Here is a 7,728-nt window from a genome sequence, read left to right as displayed (position 1 = left end):
CACCCACAACCACACACACATCACACTCCTCTCACTCTACTTTCCTTCCTCTACACACTAAGAGCAGCAGGAAGGACAAACCTGGGGCCTACGACAAAAAAAGGGAAGTTTTATCGTCCAATTTGCTGTTCCTTTCCAATACAAAAGCATGAGCTCTCAGACCTGTCTCGGTCTAAGTCACCGTAGCCAATCACAAAAGGGTAGAGTGCCACCTATTGGTGCACAACCTGAATCCTCTCTCCTCTCCATCACCACCTATCCCGTCTTCCTCCTCCCACAGACACACTGGCGCTCTACTCCTACACACTGACTCACCATATGTTTTTTACACACGCACAGACAAAATCACAGTTTGAGTGCTCACAATAACCCCACACACACACACACACACACACACCAAGACTGACATGTAGTGATATCTTGGTGTGTGTGCATATGTTTCAATGCAACACAGATGCTCATGCATGCACAAATATGTACAGAATCACTGAATTCTGATACAACCATAATGCAAAAATGGAGAGAAAAAAGAAAAACAATATTAAAAAGGTTACACAGCTCAAGAATGTATCAGGAACATGTTTGTAAGATTTGGAATTCAATTCAACCGAATGGGTAGCTGGTAGCCTATAGAGGTTTAAATTGCCAAGCAGGAGCCACAAACCCCCATTCAGCCGTTGACCTTTGCTTCTTGGAATCCACTATTCCTCCCCCATAATTGTCACTGTCAAATCTATAACAAAGGCATACAAATGCCTAAAAAATACATTACAAAAATAAAAGAGAGAAATTGCTGGATATTGCTTGATCTTTGGCCTGAAAGTGAATTGAGATTTCCTTTGCATTTAAGAAGAAATATACTAAGCATCTAGGATTCATTTTAATGATGTGTGTATTTAATATATGTAATATGGTCTTAAAGCAAATCTTTAGGCGGAAAACCCTGAGCAACTACATTTAAATAATCTCTAATCTTAAAAATAAATGCCAAAGCATTGAATAACATTTACATATTTGCGAAATTTCTAATTTATCAAGCTATCAATAACTGTAAAAAAAATGCTGTGGGAAAAACAGTTACCCACCTTTTTGGAAAATGATCTTATTCACAGTAAGCCATTCTAAGACATGAATTTTGTGAGTACATACTTTTGTTTCCTGTAAGCCCAATGCTATGACGGGTGAATGTGAGTATCACTTTAATTCATCCAGTGAAGCTCATTGGTTTTCCGCCTCCTGCACTCTTGGAGGAATAGCTGTTAGAGAAAGGATGATGTGTGTGGGCAGAGAAAAAGAGCGGACGTTTATTCTGTTGACCTTTGACCACAAGGAAAATGTGTCCATACACTCACACATGCAGAAGTAAACACATGCTCCCCCTACGCAGACATTCGAGCAGCAGAGTGAGTGAGGGCAGCTAGGCCATAGTGTAGCTGTGTCTCAGTGCTCCTCCACTGTGAACGATTTCCACAGCGCTGTCAGCAGGCACCATATTAACCACATCAGAATCACTCAAATGCCAGACTGTCACATGCAGTCTGATTCATCAACTTTCCACACTGTCAACCCAGGAGAGAAGAAGAACGAGAGACAGAAGGCAGGAGAAAGGGAGGGGGCAGAGAGGAAAGATGCAAATCTGAGAGGTGAGAGGTTAGTCAAGAATAAACTGTGTTAGCGGATAGAAACAGAAGGAGTGCGATACAATAAGTAGATAGAGAGATGAGGATAGGAGATCCGGGTAAAAGATGAATTAATAAAAGGGGTACACAAGCAGAACTCTCTCGTGCCTGACATGCCAAGCTGGTGCTTGAGGAGAAACACAGCGGCGCAAACCAGCCAATAACCCGGAACGGAGTGTCACACAGATGGGAAACATACTGAGGCTCTCTCTTTCTCTGTGTGTGAAAGAGCCACGGAAACACTGGCTTTCGTTCCATCTCCTTTTCCTCTGAAGAATGTAATGTGGTGTCATGCACACAGATCTCCAATTCTTTTTGCTGCTTAGTGGCAGTACGCTACATGAAACAATGCTTAGGAGGTTTCATTCGATGTGGAGAATTTTGAATAGAACTACCACCGAGCATACTATATTTCAGCTGTTGAATATATGGAGCATTATTGGCCTGAAGTGCTTCGAAGAGTGAGGCTCCTTATTCAGTCTATCTTTAATCGACCCAAGAAGAAACTCCTTATGCAATGTGTCCCTGTTTGAAATGTAAATGAGCTCTGAAGAGGCTCCTCACAGCTGGAGTGACTTTTTATCTGTCAACTTGTTGCAAAATCATTATAAACAGGGAGAGTTTGCTCTTCACAACCTAATTGATGTGTCATAGCTATTTTACCTGTTTTCTTAACCAAACATGACAATTTCACTGATCTTAAGGTACTGCGAGAGGAAACTCCACTTGTAAGCAAGCAGGAGGAAATGTGCTTAATGTGATGACCTGTAGTTGTAGAATATAGAAAGATGATGGGCAAACCTGGGCCATAACTGTATCAAATACTACAGACCTAAAATGCACAGGTTATAGGATATATCTTTTCACTATGTAACTGCTTTTTCATAAATGTATTATTCCCATGAATGGGTTTACATCTACAACCAAACAGTGTTGTCACAGTTATAATAAAAAAAGGTAACTGATACAATATGCTGGTAAACTTAACACTTAGATGTTAACTTAAAGGTCCATTTAACAAAAGTGGGAGATTCATTTTCATAGTTTTGTTTTGGTCTCCAAAAAAAGTATAATAAAAGGAGAAAAAACAACAGTGCTAGACTTTTCATTTATATCTATTATGACTGTGTCAGTGGGTTATTGCCTCATTACAAGGTGACTAATAAGCTTCACCTCCTCTGGTTCTGAGTTTTTAGTAGAATATTTGCGATACCCAACTCTGCATTTAGCCCCAGAAATCCTCCTGTGTAATTGACTTTAGTCTGCTACTTCATGGTAAGGTATACATGCAGACCCAGTCTCATTTTATGAAAATATATTCCTGGTTAATTTGATGAGGAACATCCTGTTCTGATTAGAACTGCACACAGGGGATGGTTAAAAATAACCGCAGAATCAGTGACGAACGACCTCCTTCGATATACTCCATACGCTCTCGGAGCGGAAACACCACACTTGGCAGATGAGGAGCATCAATGAGAATTTTAATGTAAGATCAAAATCCGAAAGGATTATAATGAGAACATTTTCCCATATTTTTTGGAAGGTTGTCACACAACCTGAAGCTTTATTTCCTCAAATTTGGATCTAAATACTTCAAAAAAGAGTCAGCGTATCACGAAATGTTTAAATGCTTGTTTTCTTTTAATGCAAATACCCAGGGAATCCAAAATGAATGTATCGTTTTGGTTCCAAAGGTTGTGCATTTTCTACTGCCATTTATACCACCCATGTTGGTATGGAAGTCAAGTTCTTAACAAAATATTATTATATATTAATTGAATAACGAAAAACTTAACTCAATATTTTTCAAGTAAATATAACAGTTCATTTCCATTAGACAGGAACATGCTGCATCTGCTGCAAGCTCTGAACTTGTCTGCGTGAAATCTCTTCATATAGCAACAGCATATCATTTAAATTCCTCTTGATACCATAGCAACCAAGTTTTTCATATTGCGTGAGGTAAGTCAAAGTTTGCAGAGAAAGATGGCAGGGTACCAGCGGCGGGGTCTCCCACGCTGGCAGGTTAAAGGTCACATCTCAGCTTCTGCACCGGTTTTGTTTTCTCCTCCAACAAATTTCTCCTCTGAACACTTTTCTCTTTTCCTGCAACTCATGACCGAGCCATATTTTCCAGACTCTAAAAATAACTCTAACTATATGCCAAACTAAGACTAGTTATAATGTTTCTTTTTCATGCTGTATTGTCACAGAGAAGATGAGAAAAAGTCTTAATTTAATTCTCTCTGAGACAAAAATATCTCTGTCACAAATATCAAACAAGTAATTAATTAATTGAAAGTCTTACAAATAGCTTGGTGTATGCCAGGGTTACAAAATTACATTTGGTTACAAAGTGTAACAAATGTATCTGAGTTGAAAGCTACACTTTAATCATGGAGTTGCTGCATTTGTCTGACCGGTGAGGAGAAATTAATAGATGCAATTCTGTGGGCTGGGCGACGAGCCAACTGAATTGTTATCAGAATCACCTTATTTAATCAAGGCTTTACAGATGCTGTGTTTGTTTGTTAGACTGCATGAGAGACAAAATAACAAAACTGTGAAACATCTCATATATTTATTCTATCTACACAACATGCCTGGAAATAAAATATTAAATACAGTGCAGTTTGCAAACTGGAAAATATGCAGATGTAAAATGTATGACTCTTTAAAAATGAAACGTTTGCTTTGAATTGACTCTGACACACTTGCATTTGTGAGACAACAAAATGAACGGTAAACATCACACTGAAGATGCGTCATGATGCTGTTCATTGTGAATTGAACCTTGAAATGACAGCATGGTGCCACCCACCACAACTCAAAAACTGTCCAGCGGCATGACGTAGTGAGGATGAGAAATGTATCAAATGTGTCTACCATTGCAGGGATTTGACAAACTGGAGCTAACTAACTCCACTTATTTAACCCCCTCGGGAAACGTTAGCTCTGTTGTTTATCTATGCCACTGCAAACATTCTGAAAAGAAAATGAAGGAAAAGCTGATGGCACTCTAAAGGCTTCCCACTGATCCTGCATATACAGTATATGTTAAACAAAGAGCCTGTCACTTTGAGTACATACAGTACGAGTGAACATGGATAGAAGGAGGGGACAAGGGGGAGTGTTTTGAGTAGCTTTATGATTTATATTGATGATGTGTCTCGCGCAAAATAGCATTGATGGCTGACCTTTCTTTTTCAGCCTTTCAATGCGGAAAATCACAGAGGAACTGAGGATAGCACCATTTAACACTCCTTGACTGTATTGATCATCACGGACTGTAGCACTATTGGCGGTATTGACATCAGACGTTTATTTTCATTTATTTAATCAAGTGTAACTGTAGTATTGTGGCCATTTTGGTGTCACCAATCAAAGACGAAGCTTTATATTACAGTCATATTTAAAATAAATAATAATCATAAAGCCTGGTAACAATCTGACTGACATCAACATGCCTTTACTCTTTGTTGCTAAACAAATGAATCTTACAATAAAAAGCAATCCATTACTGTACTGCACAAACTGGCCTACAATGAGTCCCTTTCAGAAATCAATCATACAAGCTGAACATTGATACTATATTGGCATTATGGTGTACATTTGTCCACTGCATTGCATTTATTCACCCAAACGCGAAAATGGCTGAATATTATTCAAATTCTATTGAGAAAGTCACTACACATCCTAACAGTAATGCTGGTTTCTCAGCTTTTGACTAATATGTGATTTAACTCCGCCCCTGTCCACAAACTGGTACACCTAAATCTCACATTCATTCACTGTGAAGTGTAGTGTTATTCCTGACACTGCAGTTTTGTCAAAATGCATTCATTCTGAGGATTACAGAGAGAGAGAGAGAGAGAGAGAGAGAGAGAGAGAGAGAGAGAGAGAGAGAGAGAGAGAGAGAGAGAGGAGGAGGGTGATGGGTTTAGCGATCTGTACTTGCAGAGGAACCAGTGCTATTAAGCAGCTTGGTGTGACCTCAACATCTAGATTATACTGTACTGTACTGTGGATGCAACCAGCCATTAATCCACATAACATAAATGAAGAAACATACTGTAACGTCTGTAACATATCAAAATGTAAACTATTAGCGTGGTTTGCATGTTGTCTTTAATTTTGTTTCCCATTTGTACATACATAGCATTGCTTTAAAAAAAAAAACTATTGGAAAATAAGAAGACATATGCACATCCTTTAACATAGCCAGCACTTACAGTAAAACAACAACAACATTATAGGTAATTTATAGCCTCCAACAATATATTAGGTACCATGATTTTGCATTATAGGATCTCAATACATCAACTGGGCTTCCTGGCACCATGCACTCAGGAGGGAAAACTGTTCTATTGGCAGGGAAACCTGCCTTCATGGAAGTAAGAACTCCTTATTGAGATCAATGCATTTAGCATTTTATATTTTTGGCAATTTGGAAAGGGTCATAAAAGATGCAGGATGAGAGTCTGAGGAGCAAGTTTGTTAGCCAGTAAAGGAGGAGATAAAGATGTAAAATTCAATATAGATTTAAGATGGCTGAAGGTTTCTTGTACAGCAGTACCTGTAGTAGAGTTTATATGAACACACTTACTTTACTAAAATAAATCACAGGCTGTACAGAACACAGAAATTATTAATGTGCATACAGAATATGAATATGAATGAAGCACCAGCATGCATTTTAGTCATATACCGTGGCATCTGCAAAAAGGTAATCAATTTTCCATTTCAAACAGCTCATCACTTTCCTTACATTTAGCCACAAACTCTGTGGCTTGTATGAAGCACAAAGCACACATTAAACATACATATTGAATTGTAATTAAATGATGGGAATTCAAAGAATACAAAAGAGCTACTCTGCCAGCTGGCATTTGACTGTTTTTTTTTTCTCCTCTGTTTTTGCTCCAAGTTTGAATATCTTAAGTAGGAGATTGATGACAGGCCTCATGCTGTGGACAGAACCTATGCTAATGAGCAACAGGGACCTCCCCTGGGTTTAGAAAGCATGTTGAACGAAAGAGGCAACAGTGACTCTCAGCACAGCGGGGGCTGTCTGATCCTGCCCGAAATAGGTGTGTACATATGTGTGTGGGCAAAAATAGATAAGTGTTTGTTTTTTGATGATAATGGTAATTTAACACTGTCTTTAAATGGATATATGCATGTGACACAGGTATGTGTATATAAGTATGGTCCGATATGCCTATATTATTCAATAAAGGAGTTTTATAATAGTGGTCGGGGGCAGTTGAACTATTACACACAAATAAGGTCAAATCCACATTACCATGGTAACCCACCAGAAGAGACCAGCTGGTCCATCTGTTCCACGGCTAACTTTGAGTTGGTTGTCCCACACCTCATACCAGCTGCTGTTGTTATATTCATACAGGATCTGTTCAGTCAAGCAGCAACGTCATGCTCTATGCAGATTCACTGAATTCCTATTCTCAAGAAGGAATTCACAAAGCACATTAAAAAAGCAAAAGAAAACATTCCTACCCGGAACGCATAGGCTACTATTATTTATGATAAGCAAGTAACGCTTCACTTTTGGTTAGAGGAAAGGTCAGAAAAAAGTATTAGATTTTGTATGTTTACTGAAGGCAGATCAAGGTCGTTTTCGCCGTTTGGTCATAAAAGTAAAACATGTCTGTACAGTATACATTTAGAAGAAGTGATGTGTCCTTTTTAAGAAAGACAATACATAACCAGTTATTTGAATCTATTTTTCTTTAACTTATATTTTGGATCTCAGCAGAGTCAAGAGCGTCCCACCTTTCTCTGCTAGCTGAACAAAGTTTACACTCATGTGTCACTTTGGTCAAAAATCCAAATCAGCTGTGCAAAAAAAAAACAAGTGTACCGGTAGAGCTGGTGAGCGTGTGACTCATGCAAAATTGTCTTCTCTAACCGACAGGTCAGTGACTAGTGGAGTTTCAAGACTTATAAACTAGTGTTTTTGATATTTGCAGAATAATCTTTGTTTTCTGGGACCTGTACCAGTGCATGCCTGTTAGCAGTTCCT

Source organism: Eleginops maclovinus, chromosome 11 (assembly GCF_036324505.1).
Source record: "Eleginops maclovinus isolate JMC-PN-2008 ecotype Puerto Natales chromosome 11, JC_Emac_rtc_rv5, whole genome shotgun sequence".
Taxonomy (NCBI): domain Eukaryota; kingdom Metazoa; phylum Chordata; class Actinopteri; order Perciformes; family Eleginopidae; genus Eleginops; species Eleginops maclovinus.
This window is presented reverse-complemented; position numbering follows the sequence as displayed.